The sequence below is a fragment of the Ornithorhynchus anatinus genome, chromosome X1, assembly GCF_004115215.2.
Source record: "Ornithorhynchus anatinus isolate Pmale09 chromosome X1, mOrnAna1.pri.v4, whole genome shotgun sequence".
Lineage (NCBI taxonomy): Eukaryota > Metazoa > Chordata > Mammalia > Monotremata > Ornithorhynchidae > Ornithorhynchus > Ornithorhynchus anatinus.
The window spans coordinates 56,121,064-56,135,941 of NC_041749.1; the positions used below are offsets into that span (position 1 = coordinate 56,121,064).

General features: G+C 54.1%; 1 pseudogene; it reads left to right on the forward strand.

The window, feature by feature from the left end:
- The first annotated feature begins 3,419 nt into the window (after nt 1–3,419).
- Nucleotides 3,420–14,878, forward strand: part of LOC100088047 — a 59,666-nt pseudogene continuing 48,207 nt past the window's right edge.

Sequence of the window (14,878 nt, forward strand, 5' to 3'; positions counted from 1 at the left end):
GGCACTCTCCCCACAAGGTGGGCTGGGGTGTACATCATCCACCAAGCAACGGTCCTATCCATCCCCAGGAAGCCCACAGCGCTGAAACAGATCATCAGCCGGCATAGACAGTGGAGGTTTAACCTGCCACTTGTGGGACACCATGGGCACTGAGCCAATCCACCCCCACCCCCCCACAGGTGAGCCGTTTGGGCCGGACTGCTCTCCCCTGGCCACCCCCTAGCCCAGAACTGTATCCCCTCCCTCCAAATGATGCCATTTCCTATGGGGGTCAAGGATCAAATATAGCCTTGTGAGTGCCATACCAGTCCTATTTCATCTCCAAGAGGTGATGGGGTGTGTGTGTGTGTGTGTGTGTGTGTGTCTTGTGAGAGCAGGGATGAGAAGCAGCAGGTGGAGGGGCCACCCCTCTTTGGAAAGGGAGATGGGTTCTGGAAACAGGAGTCTGGAGCTCTGGACAGGTACTTGATCACTGATCTGACAGTGGGGAGAGTAACGGCTGGGGCCCTTAATTCTATAGTGGCTTTGCCACTTGTCAGTTGTGTGACCTTGGGCAAGTAACTTCACTTCTATGTGCCTCAGTTACCTCATCTGCAAAATGGGGATTAAAAAAGTGTGAACCCCACGTGAGACAACCGGTTGACCTTGTATCTACCCCAGAGCTTAGAACAGTGCTGGGCACATAGTAAGCGCTTAACAAATACCAACATTATCATTATTATTATAGTCAATCTGAACTTCCCCGCTCCTGGTCTTTAGAGTTTCCTGTCCATCTCTGGCTTCAAGAGTACAGACCCTTTCCTGTCTTATGGCAGGGAAGGGGGTGGGGGTGCCCTGTGGGAGCGGGGATGAGGGGCAGGAGGAGTAAGGAGTGTAAAACCTTCTCACTCTGGGCTTCAAGGTTCTCCATCACCTTACCCCCTCCGACCTCTCCTCCCTTCTCTCTTTCTACTGCCCACCCCGCACACTCTGCTCCTCTGTTGCTCACCTCCTCACCGTCCCTCGTTCACACCTATCCCACTGTCGACCTCTGGCCCACGTCCTACCGCTATCTTGGAATGCCCTCCCTCCTCACCTCTGCCAACCTAACTCTTCCCCTCTTCAAAGCCCTTCTGAGAGCTCACCTCCTCCAAGAGGCCTTCCCAGACTGAGCTTCCCCTTTTCCCTCTGCTCCCTCCCCCTTCTCCCCTTCACCTCCCCTCAGCTAAGCCCCCTTTCCACCCTTTCCCTCTGCTCCTCCCCCTCTCCCTTCCCCTCTCCTCAGCACTGTGCTCATTTGATGTATTTTAATACCCTATTTATTTTAGTAATGAGGTGTACATCCCCTTGATTCTATTTGTCGTGATTAAGTTGTCTTGTTTTTGTCCGTCTATCTCCCCTGATTAGACTGTAAGCCCCTCGATGGGCAGGGATTGTCTCTATCTGTTACCGATATGTACATACCGATATGTACATTAGTACAGTGCTCTGCACGTAGTAAGCACTCAAAAAATACTATTGAATGGATGTGTCCATCTGTGTGTATGTGTGTTTGACTACCGTGTGTCCTCCAACCCTCTTGGAGGAGCAGAATAAGAGGTGGAGAGGACAAGTAGCAAATCCTAGAGTGGGAAGATGCCAAGTGTTCTTCCCCCAGCCCCCCACCTTACCCCAGGAAATGGTATAGTCTGGCCCCCTCTTCTCCTCCTCCCTTCTCTGTCCCCTTGCCTGACTAGACTCTGTAATGCCAAAGGGATCTGTGTGGAATAAAACATCTATGTTCCTCATCAGTCCTGAGCCTCTTTGAGCCCACTGATCGCTGGTAGAATTAGAATTTGAGGGCGAACCAGTTGTGCACTCAAAGCAGTAGGAATGCAACCGGCTTCTAACTTGTAGATTGACAAGCTAGGCACCCCCCACACCCCCAGATCTCATTCCTCCTCTCTCAACAAGGCAGAGTAACGGGGCTCGAGTCTTGAGAGTTCCAACAGAGGGAGTAGTCACACCTTCTTTTTCTCCTTCCTTCTCCCACTACCCAGCCTGAGGGTCTCCAGGGAAATGGCCCAGAATAGTGTGGCTCCCATCAGCTGGAGACCTTCAGATTTCTCCCTGCCCCTATCAAATATGCTAAGGTAGGAGGCAGGAACCTCTAGGCCCAAGAGGGTCAGCCGGGGTCTCGCTGGGCTTTGGGGTCCCTGGATGTGGTGGGAGGGAGGGGAGCTGGAGACTGACTTGTACGTCTGGGGCATTTGCAGATGCCAGCTGGCTTTTGTAGAACAAAGAGGGTCGGGGGCAGAGACAAGTCCAGTGCTCGATATCCTGGCATGAAATTCTGGGTTCCCACGGAAGCCAGGGGATGTAGATGTGCACGACCTATAGACACACACCGGAAAGTGGGGGGGTGGGGGTATGCCATTGCCTTCCTCAAAAATCTTCTTGTCCATCCCCCTACCCCCGAGACTGCCTGGGTCCCAGCCCAAGTCAAATTCACCCAGATTTAGATGGTTGAGATGCATCTTGGATAATAATAATAATAATTGTGGTATTTGTTAAGCACTTACTGTGTGCCAGGCACTGTTCTAAGCACTGGGGTAGATACAAGATAATCGGGTTGGACACAGTTTCTGTCCCACGGAGGGCTCACAGTCTTAATCCTCATTTTACAGGAGAGGGAACTGAGGCCCAGAAAAGTGAAGTGACTTGCCCCACCTCACACAGCAGACAAGTGGCAGAGCTGAAATTAGAACCCAGATCCTTCTGACTCCCCGGACTCTGCTCTATCCACTAGGCCATACTGCTTCTCAAGATTTCTCAAGTCCCACTGGGTTGGAGCCGCCACCTGCCCAGAAGCCGGGGGCTAAACATAATGACCTCGTGAAGAGCCTGTGGTTTTGGCTCGCGTGGGTTGCTGTGTCTCTGGGGTCCCAAGCCCTCACCCCAACACCTCAGAAAGCAGAATTCACAGCCCTCGGTCGCCTCTGCATCTTCCCCATCCTGGGACAGATCTTGGCCCCCTACTTTGGGACACCCAACCATGGCTTAGTGAATGGAGCCTGGGCCTGGAAGTCAGAAGGACCTGGATTCTAATCTTGGTTCTGACACATGTCTGCTGTGAGACCTTGGGCACTTCTCTGGACCTCATTTACCTCATCTATAAAATGGGTATTAAGAGAGTGAGCCCAATATGACAAAGAGATTGGGTCCAACTTGATTACCTCGTATCTACTCCAGTGCTTAGAACAGTGCTTGAGACATAGTAATCACTTAACAAGTACCATAATTATTGTTTTTATTATTAACCAAACGCCTTTTCTCCCTCCCACTTAGCACTGGGGTAGGTAGGAGCAGATGAGACAAAGTCCCTGTCTCCATACCACTTGGGGTTCACAGCCTAAGTATAGTGCTCAACACATATAAAATGCTGAAATTATACCACAACAATGATCATTTTAGTTGTCACGATTCTACTAGGCATCATCGGAAGCAAGAAGGCACTGGGGAAGTATATCACCACCATGATTTTCCTGTACTTTGCCTGCCTGTTGCCACCATCGACTTTGGCTCCCTCAACAATGAGAACACGCACGGTGGCATCGGTAAAGCTTTGCCCTCACCTAGGGGCCCGCGATGCTAGTGGGTGGGAGGGAGCAGGGGCCAGCCTGTCCCAATCCCCCTCCCTCCTTGGGATCGAGTCCAACCTGATTAGCTTGCATTTACCCCAGTGCTTAGAACAGTGCTTGATCCATAGTAAGTGCTTAACAAATACCATCATTGTTATCATTAAGTCTCCTCTCGTGAGGTCCAGTGGGTCTGTGTGGGACCCCCAGGGAGGGGCTGGGGACGCCCAGCTGGACCACCTCGTCCCCTTGGCCAGCTGCCCGGCGCCGACCCTTAGGGTCCGTCCTGCTCTGGACAGACCCCACCCCCAGGAGGCTAGTGCAGCCCCCTGGTCATCCTCCCAAGTTGCCCCGGGGGACATCTGGGAGCAGTGGGGCCGCCACCCACCCACTGGTCCATTTTGCAGAACACTTTCTTGGGCCACTGCATTGTTCTCTGGGCAGCGCCTAGTCATGCTCCTGACCACAGGCCCCTCTGGTGCTCTACTTTAACTGTGAGGGCAGGACACGCCGGGCCGGGTGGGGGGATGAGGGTCCAGCGGGGGGGGAACCCGGTGCCCAACACAACAGGCCCCCCTTAGGCCCATGTCTACCCCTCATACCATTGAAGCCCCTGCAGATGCCAGGGGTGGGATGCCACTCAGTGGGGCCTGACCTCTAGACTGTAAGCTCACTGTGGGCAGAGAATGTATCTGTTATGCTCTTCTATTGGATCCTCCCAAGCGCTTAGTACAGTGCTCTGCACACAGTATGTGCTCCATTACCCACTGACTGACTGACCCTTTTGGAGAGGGGCCAAATCAGGGGCCAGGATGACCCCAGCCAAGGCAGGGCTGATCCTGTGCCATGTCACTGTCTCATGAGTCAGTCTCTGCCCTTCTCTTGGGCCCAGGTGGGCTGCCTCTCTCAGATCCCCCTCAAACCCCAAACCCTTCCATCCCTCTCCCCATCCCCAGGCTGCTGGAGGTTGGCGCTATTTGGACTCAGGGCCAATCAGGCCAAGGCCCCCAGGTTTCCGTTTGTGGCATCAGCCTGGCCCTGCTGCTGACACTACCCTCTCCGGTTCCGTCCCCAACCCCCACCCCCGGGTTTGGGCCCTTTCTTTCATTCAATGGTATTTATTGAGCTTTTAGTATATGCCAAGCAAAGTCCTCAGAGCTTGGGAGAGTACCCACAACAAGGTTACAGTCTAGAGGGGGAGACGGACATTACTACAAATTAATATGTGACAGATATGGAAGTAAGTGGTGTGGGGCTGGGAGAAGGGATGTATAAAGGGAGCAAGTCAGGGTGACCCAGAAGCGAGAGGGAAAAGAGAAAAGGAGGGCTTAGTCAGGGAAGGCCCCTTGGAGGAGATGTGCCTTCAGTAAGGCTTTGAAGGGGAGCCTCCGAGATTCTAGGAAGGCTGTGGACTCCTGTAGTGATGAAGAGGAGAAGAAAGAGGAGTCCTGTCACACCACAGTTTCTCAGCAGAGGTCCTTTGGCTGGCAAGGAGGGACTGCCAGTCTATGTGGGCTGAGGTCCGGGTTTGTAAACTGGCTAGAGGACTGTCCATGCCTCCTTCCCGCCTGTGAGCGGCTGGTGCCTTTCAATGATTCAAGGCATCTGTGATGACTACAGCCTTGACTTCCATGCCTTCTACCCTTGATGGGGCTGGGGAGCAGCTTTTTCCTTGCCCTCTAAACCCTCTTCAACTTCAGCTTGGTCATGAAGCTCTTCAAGGGGTGGGTTCCCGGGAGTGGGGGCGGCCGAGGTCTGGGCTGGGCAGACTCCTCGCAAGGGAGGGAGGGGGCCCGCTCCCAGTAGGGTGGTTCCCTGGTGGAGCCCCCGGTGGCTGTATCCCAAGGCTGTAGACCAGAAAAGGGGTGAGCTTCCCCGATTCATTCACAAGGCCCCAGTGTGGTCTTGTCAGCCACACATATTTATTGAGTGCTTAGAGTGTGCAGAGCATTGTACTAAGTGCTTAGGAGAGTAGACTACAACCACAAACAGACACATTCCCTGGCCACAGTGTGGCCAGTCTCGAGTCAGTCAGTGGTATTTATTGAGCACTTACTGTGTGCGGAGCACTGTACTAAGCTCCTGGCAGAATATGCTACAATCACAAACATAATAGGAGTAAAAGGGGTCTGTTGGTCGGGCCCGGGGTGGTGAGACATGAGATGCGAGGCCTTGTATCTTGTCCACACGCTGCGGACTGTGACCGACTGCTGTCCATCTGTCCATCCACCTGTGCCCCCACCCTCTGGTCCTCCCACCTCCCCAGTACCTCGCCTGCCGGCCTCAGATCCATGGAGGAGATCATCGCCCTGTTCATCTCCATCACCTTTGTGCTCAACGCCATCAAGGGCATCATCAAAAGTGAGTCCCGGCCCCCTTCCCCTCTGCTGTCCCCCATACTCCCCAGGGCTCTTCGGAGACCCAGGAACTGGTGACAGAACAGGCATCAAAAGTGCTAGGGGCAGGGTTGAGGACTGTAAGGGTCGTCCTGCCAATGGATCCCCATGCATGGTGACCCTCTCTCACCCCCACCCCCCAAACCCACGGTGCTCCTTCAGAGGCACCTGACAACTCTTCCCCCCAGAATGAGCTCCTCTAGTGTCCCGGAAGTCCCTTACCCTGCTGCCCCCTCCCAGCTCTGGCTCTGGCTGGCATCAAAACAGCATGGCATAGTGTCTAGAGCACGGGCCTGGGAGTCAGAAGGTCATGTGTTCTAATCCCGCCTCTGCCACCTGTCTGCTGGGTGACCAGGCTCCAGTCACTTCTCTGGACCTCAGTTATGTCATCTGTAAAATGGGGATTGAGACTGTGAGCCCCATGTGAGACAGCAACTGGGTCCAACCTGATTTGCTTGTTTCCAACCCAGCGCTTAGTACAGAGTCTGGCTCATGGTAAGCATTTAACAAATACCACAGTTATTATCAACATTATTATTATTATCGAGGGGAACATGGTCAAGGCCAGGAAAGTCATTCATTCATTCAATAGTATTTATTGAGCACTTACTATGTGCAGAGAACTCTACTAAGCACTTGGAATGTACAAATCGGTAACAGATAGAGACAGTCCCTGCCCTTTGATGGGCTTACAGTCTAATTGGGGGAGACAGATAAGAACAATAGCAATAAATAGAATCAAGGGGATGAATATCTCATTAAAACAATAGCAAATAAATAGAATCAAGGTGATGTACATCTCATTAACAAAATAAATAGGGTAATGAAAATATATACAGTTGAGCAGACTAGTACAGTCATCTGACTCGAACTGAAGGCGTTCAACCCCGCCCCATCTTTGACAACCAAATCTGCTTCAGCCCCACCCCGGCCTCCTCCCCAGCCCTGATCCAGCTGGTCCAGAGAAAGGCGTTGAGGGTCTCCCCCTCCTACCTGAGTTCCCTTCACTCCCTTATTCCATGTAAGGAGTCCCAGGCAGAACTGGGCTCCTGCCGGGGCCAGGCTGAGGTGGGTACCCAGATGGGCCCGTTGGGGTTGACATCATGAATTGGGGGTTCAGGCCCCTCGGAGACATGGAGATTTGAGGACCTGCCTGGCTCATTGAGTCCTTAGCAATGAACCCATGTTCACTGTGGAGGTTGGGGTATGAGAGTGAGTGAGAGGCAGACAGAGAGAGGGTGTATGTGTTTTTGCTTGTGTACACATGGGGTGTGTGTGTGTGTGTGTGTGTGTGTATGTGTGTGTGTGTATGTTGAGAATCTAATTTCTACTCGATTGCTTCCCCTACCCATACTTCATTGCAATGCCTGTCTCCCTCATCAGACTTTGAGCTCCCTGAGGGCCGGGATAATGTCTCCTTAATCATAATAAGTAATGATGGTATTTGTTAAGCATTTACTATATGCCAAGCACTGTTCTAAGTGTGGGGAAAGATACAAAGTAATCAGGTTGTCCCACATGGGGTCACAGTCTTAATCCCCATTGAACTGATGGGGCAACTGAGGCACAGAGAAGTTAAGTGACTTGCCCAAAGTCACAAAGCGGACAAGTGGTGGAGCTGGGGTTAGAACCCATGACCTCTGACTCCCATGCCTGTGCTCTTTCCACTGAGCCAAGCTACTTCTCTAGTTACTTTAGTATACTCTTCCAATCACTTAGTATAGTTCCTTATATATAGTGAGGGCTCAATAAATACCACCGAGTGATTGATAGATTGTGCTATGTGATCATGAGGGTGTATTCGTGCTTATGTGCATGCGGGCACACTCGTGTGGGTGTGCATGTCTGTACGTGTCTGTGTATCTCTGGATGCTGTTCTATAAAACTGTGGAGTGACCACCCCGGGGTCCCCACATACAATTTTGGTGACTATGTCTAAGGCAACCAGAAGGGGAGACAGAGAAGGGTGGTCAGGGTGGCCGGGGGGATGGACGGAGAGATGACCTGAAGGGGGCAGGATTCTGCAGGCTGAGAGGGCACAGAAGTAGAGTTTAAAGATCCGGGAAGGGTGCGAACGGGGGGACTCAGCATTACTTTTACCCCAACCAGCGCCAGCAAGATGGGGACCCCCAGTTTGTAGCTGGACAGTGGTAGGTCTAGAACCAAAAAGCAGCAGCAAATGCTCTCGTTGGGGTGGAGAGCAAGCAGACAGAACATGTTCCATCAGGAAGCCCGGCATCAAGTGGGCCAAACCCAAGGCTGAGCCCACCGATCGCTGGAGAGTAGGGGATGGAGGGCGGGGGGCCAGACAGTCCACCCCCCGACTGCGAGGGCAGGTGTCCGGGAGGACCACCAGCCCTGGTTCGGAGATGGAGTCCTGGTAGTTCGGGCCGTGATAAGGATGCGTGGTTGCTTGCTCGGCACCTCCCATCAGTTTTCAGGAAATACTACTATGGCGAGCCCTTGGGTGGCCACCCCTGCCCGACAGAAGCATCCTCCGGCCTCCCCGACTTTGGCCTCAACATGAACCTCCTGTTGAACTCATCAGCCAGCCTCTCACTGTGCCCTCAGAACCAGACCGACAGACACGAGCTGGTGCACTACGGGCGGGAGACAGCCGTGCTGAGCCTCATGCATATGCTGGTGACCCTCTGGCTGGGCCACACCCTCTACCAGTTCAAGAAGAGGTGAGCAGGCAGAAGATCCAGGGCAGCTGACCCGGGCCCAGCCGGACAGTGCACGGGGCCCAGGACCAAGGAAAGGGATGTGGGGATGGAAGGCAGATGGTCTGCTTGTGGGGAAGGCCCCTCCCCAACCCCCGGTTCCTCCCACACACACTTGGATGTTGGGGGAGAGGCAGGGGAAGAATATACAGTCCCTGCCTTCAAGGTCTGATGGGTAAGTAAGGACTCACACACACACACACACACACACACACACACACAATCGGAGTGACTGGAGTCAGGCCGAGAGTCAATCCAGGCTGGCTTCTCGATGGAAGTAGTGCTCAGCTTAGGAAGGAAACAGTTCCCGGTATGCTTGACCTCCGCAGCCCCTACCTGCACGGCCACATTCAGGAAATCCTGTCTGACTGCGCGCTGCCCATCTTGGTGCTCACCTTCTCCCTCATGGGCTCCTATTTCTTCTGGGAGATAAAGAGTAAGTGTGCCCTGGGGGTGTCCTGCGTTATCACCCACCCAACCCGCTTTGCCCGAGGGCACCTCTGTCAAGCTGAAGCCTCTTCCCCGGCTGCCTGGGTTTGAGGCCCAACTTCCGGGCTCTGGCCTGAGTCTGAGCTAGGCCGGATGGGTCATCCCAGCCATGCTGCAGATTTCCAGCAGATGAGGGGGTGGAGGGACCCGGGGGAGAGGAGTGGGGGTGTCTGGACTGGGCCCGGCCGTGCAGATCAGTATTTCCATCTCTCCGATGATGGGGGCAGGAACCACATTGCCGGTAGACGTGAGCGGCCTCAGGAGGAAGCGTGGGAGCAGGCGGGGTTGGCGGGGTGACCCTCTGGCCCAATCCAAGTGGGAAGACAGCGAGCAGGGGGTGAATGTGCCATTCGTTCTGTTCAGGGCACCAACTTGGCTGTGGCATTTGCCCCTTCCCCTGGAACTAGAGCAAGAAGGCCCGGAGTCATGAGGGAGTGGGGGAGACCAGATCCAGGATGGGGGTGGGGAAAGAACCAGGATGGGAAGGGGGTGGGCTCCTCACGGCCCCTCCCCACCCCCTGATAGTGTCCAAGTTCAGCTACAACCCCAGAGAGAGTCTGTTTGAGTTGGCACCGGTGCACCTGCTGTCCACCGGTGTGGCCCTGAGTGCTATAGGCCTGGGCTTCTTGCTCTTGATGCTCTTCTTCATCAAGCAGAACATCATGGCGTCGCTGGCCAATGTCCCGGAGAACAGGTACGCCCCCCAGCCCGCGCCCCTTCTCCCCCACCCCCATCAGGCCGGCCCCGACTTCCCTCCGCCTCATCTTTTGGATTGGGTCAAAGGCGGCTCCAGCAGGAGGAGGCAGTGCCAGGGACTGGGGACCCTAGGCCTAGAGAAGCAGTACGGCCTAGTGGAGAAGGCCTGGGAGTCAAAAGGACCTGGGTTCTAATCCCGGCTCCTCCAGTTGTCTGCTGTGAGTCCCATCACTTCTTTGGGCCCCAGTTACCTCATCTATTAAGGGGATTAAGACTGTTTGTCCCATGCTGGATAGGGACTCTGTCCAACCTGACAATACTGTATATACTCCAGCACTTAGAACAGTGTCTGGCACACTGTAAGTGCTTAACAAATACCATTAAAAAAAAAAGTAGGGGAGTGAGCCTGAAAGGCCACTGTGGGACCCTGGCACAGCACTCTCTCTCTCTGATCTGCCCCTCATTTAATAAGAGAGAGAGGGGCTCAACTCAGTTTCTCCTTGTATTATCATAATTACTGGTGATATTAGTATTAGTATAGGTGTTTAAGTGTAGGTTTCAGATAGAAACCTATACTGCCAAGCACTATTCTAAGCCCTGGAGTACTTAGAAGTTCATCAAGTTGGACAGAGCCCTCGCCCCACAAGGGACTCACAGTCTAAGTAAGATGAAGTAGGATTTATTCCCCATTTTACAGATGAGGTAACTGAGACCCAAAAAGGACTTGCCCAAGGCCACTCAGCAGACACAGGGAGGGGGAGCTGGGATTAGAACCCAAGTCCTCTGATTCCAAGGCCTGGGCTCTTGCCACTAGGCCCCAATGCTTCCCATATGGCTTGTTGAGTGTGTGTGTGTGTGTGTGTGTGTGTGTGTTTGTGTCTTTGTGAGAGTGTTTTGGGGGTGCCTGACCCTGGATGTCTGTGGTCCATACCACAGGTTGGCGAAGGGCACAGCCTACCACTGGGACCTGCTGGTGGTGGCTCTAATCAACATGGGGCTGTTCCTGTTCGGTCTACCCTGGATCCATGCTGCCTACCCACACTCCCCCATTCACATCTGAGCCCTGGCCTTCATAGAGGAGCGTGTGGAGAAGGGGCACATCTATGAGACGTGAATGCCCCCGTCCCTCCCCCAACCCTTGTCCCCACCCCCAGCCCCTCTCTACCCCAGCACCAGTCCCCCCGACGAGGCCTGGGCTGGTGGATTGGCAGGGTATAGTTACGGGGCAGCAGCCCCCTCCATTAATTAATGAATTCATTCATTCATTCAATCATTTATCGAGAGCTTATTGGGTGTAGAGCACTGTACTAAGCGCTTGGGAGAACACAATAGAACAATATAGCAGGCACATTCCCTACCCACAAAGAAATTACAGTCTAGGGGGGAAACGGACATTAGTAGAAATGGATAAATGGCAGATCTGGACATAAGTGGTGTGGGGCTGGGAGGGGAGATGAATCAAGGGAGCAAGTCGACGCAACACAGAAGGGAGTGGGAGAAGAGGAAAGGGGGGCTTAGTAAAGGAAGGCCTCTTGCAGGATATGGGCCTTTAGTAAGGTTTTGAAGTAGGGGAGTGTCACTGTCAGATTTGAGGAACGATGTGAAGATGAAGATGGATTGGCCAGGCCGGACCTCCCTGCCCTCTTCCCCAGGAATGTGAGTGTGAAGGAGACTCGACTGACCACCGTGGTGGCCAGCATCCTGGTGGTGTTTTCCCTCCTGCTGCTGTCATTCCCGCTGCAGTGGATCCCAAAGCCCATGCTCTATGGCCTGTTCCTCTACATCGCTCTCACCTCCATTGACGGCAACCAGCTGTTCAAGTAGGTCGACCTTCTGTTCGAGGAACAGGTCCCCGGCCCCCTCCTGCCCCTGTGTCCAGTGCCCCCTGCCCTGGCCTTGTCGGGGGATGGAGAGGGATGCCGACCCCAATCTCCCTGAACCCTCGCCCTCGGGGCTGGGCTGAGGTCTGGAAGCCCGACTCGCACCCACCCGGTGGCCCCCCGCTCTCTCACTCCACAGACGGCCTATCCTCCGACGGATTACATCCGGCGGGTGCCCCAGCGAACCATCCACTATTTCTCGTAGGCTGCAGGTGCTCCAGCTGCTGCTCCTCTGTGTGTTTGGCATGTCCCCACTGCCCTACATGAAGATGATCTTCCCCCTCATCATGATCACCATGTTCCCTATCGGGTGCCCGCCTCAACCTCTTCCGCCTCCCCGGGGCACCCTCTTATCTCTCCTCGGGGTGGGAGGGCCTTTGGGCCTATCTTTTTCAGTCATTTATTCAATCTTATTTATTGAGCACTTATTGTGTGCAGAGCACTGTACTATGCTTGGGAGAGTACACTACAACAATAAACAGACACATTCCCAGCCCACAACGAGTTTACAATCTAGAGACTGCATGGGAAACGAGGTTGCTCTGCACACAGTAAGTGTTCAATAAATATGAATGAATGAATGAATGAATGAATGAATGAATGAATGAATGAAGTCAGACTGGAATTGGGAACTCGGCCCCCCAGTCGGTCTGGACCCCCAGGGATCTGGCCATCAGGCCACCATGCCTCCAGCCATAACCGTTGTCAACCTGGAGTGGCCTGGGCTGCTTGGGGGCCGGACACCGGGATTCTTCCCTTCCCCTGCCATCCTCCCTCCCCAGTACCGAAGTGGGGGTCCCAGTCGTCCCCTAGGGCAGGTGTGACCTGAAGGTCACCCTGAATTGTTAAATCCCATGGCCAGAAGCATCCAGGCCCAATAGGACAATCTCCCCCCCGACTCTGGCCAGGAGTTGAGGTTCCCTAGTTCAGGCAGTCACAGCTGCACTGATCAGGCTTCAACCACGCCAAGGCTGGCACAAACCTGGTACGCCGGGAACAGATGAATAGACAGATCTGGGTGTGTGCCAGGGTGGGCCGGCCTACTGCAGTGTGGCCAGCCTGATGGAGAGAGCCCTGGCCCTCTGTCCCCCAGAGCCAAGCATTTTTGCACCCAGAGATCTGCACCCTGCTGCAGATCTGGGGTTTTCCTCTCACCCCTCTTTCTGCCTGCAATCACCAGCTCTGGGCCCTCCTACCTGCCCGCCTGTTCCGGTCCTTGGGGTCCGCTCTGCCCGATCACTAACCATAATAATAATGTAATGTTGGTATTTGTTAAGCGCTTACTATGTGCCGAGCACTGTTCTAAGCGCTGGGATAGACAGAGGGGAATCAGCTTGTCCCACGTGGGGCTCACAGTCTTAATCCCCATTTTACAGATGAGGGAACTGAGGCACAGAGAAGTTAAGTGACTTGCCCACAGTCACACAGCTGACAAGTGGCAGAGCTGGGATTCGAACTCATGAGCCCTGACTCCAAAGCCCATGCTCTTTCCACTGAGCCACGCTGCTTCTCTGGAGGTGGCACTTCCCATACCCCTAGACCAAGCACCCTCTACCTTAGCCAGGAATGGGTTTGGGGTGGGAAGTGCCAGTGCCCACAACAGGGGGTTATTTCCTCTCCTCTGACAGGATCAGATTCCACACTCCCCCAGCTTTGGGAAGACTTAGGCCGGGTACTGTCTGTCCCTTAGGGAGAGGGCAGACTGGGAGTTGCTGACTGTGCCCTCCACCCCCTCACCCAGGTATTTTGGAGAGTGAAGGGAGAAGCCCTAGGGGTTGAGTTTGGCTTTGTCATGGACATCTCCTCTCGGGGGCTAAAGCGGTGGGGGTGGGGTGGCGGGGAGGTGGAAGTCTCCAGGAGCTGCAGCCCCTCCCCAGCTGGTGCTTTGAATTCTGGGGATCATCCCAGTGGGGAAGAGAAGACAGGCACACAGGCGAGGGTCCAACAAAACCCAGGATTGGAGTTAAGGGGGTGGTGTAGGGGCTAGAGGGGAGAGAATCACTGAAGCCAGGACTCGGTTGTTGGTGGTGGGGGAGGGGTCTCTCAGGGGCCAGCAAAGGGCGGTCCAGGGGATGTGGGCTCAAATGCTTCCCCACCAGCCAGGCACTGTCCCACAGCCTCCCAGTCTGGACCCTGGGGCCACCAGGTCACAACGTCCGGGGGAGGGGCTGCTTGCTCAGAGGGAAGGGCCAGTGGCATCTGGACTCCCTCCCCACTGGATGGGTTCTGTCTCTGGGGTCGGGAGTCATAGAGGGAGAGAGCAGATCCTGAAGCTTTGGGGGAAGAGGGAGCTCCTGTCATTGCAGCGGGGTGGGTACCCCAATATTCTCATCCCTTCTGGACCCATACCCCATCTGTGCTTAACAAATACCACAGTTATTATTATGATTATTATTATCTTTATTGATATTATTAACTACCCCATCTGTGCTCACATCCACCCACCACATTTCTGTACACAGAGTGCATAGTTTACAGATAGGCATATAAATGCTGTAGGGAAACTAGCGAATGTCCAAAGGGTGAAGGCGATGCAGAAGGTGGCTCAGTGGAAAGAGCCAAGGCTTAGGAGTCAGAGGTCATGGGTTCTAATCGTGGCTCTGCCGATTGTCAGCTGTGTGGCCTTGGGCAAGTCACTTAACTTCTCTGTGTCTCAGTTACCTCATCTCTAAAATGAGGATGAAGACTGTGAGCCCTGATTACCTTGTATCTATCCCAGCGCTTAGAGCAGTGCTTGGCACATAGTGAGCGCTTAAAAATACCAACATTATTATTATTATTAGAAGGGAGAAAGAGCAGGGGCGGGGCGGGGCGGAGGTGGGAGAGAAGAGGGCTTAATTGGAGAAGGCCTCTTGGCGGAGTTGCGACCTTAATAATGCTTTGACGAAGGGGCGAGTGGTGGTCTGGCCCATGTAGAGAGAGAGGGAGTTACAGGCCGGGGGAAGCCCTGGGAAAGGAGTCGGAGGCGACATAGAGGAGCAGAAGGTCCAGGGAAGAAGCCGGCACAGTAGGAGCAAAGTGCCACCAGGTAGCGATAGAGAGGCGAGGCCGCCCAGAAACACCATGTGGGAGAGAAGCAGCGCCGCCTGGTGGCTACA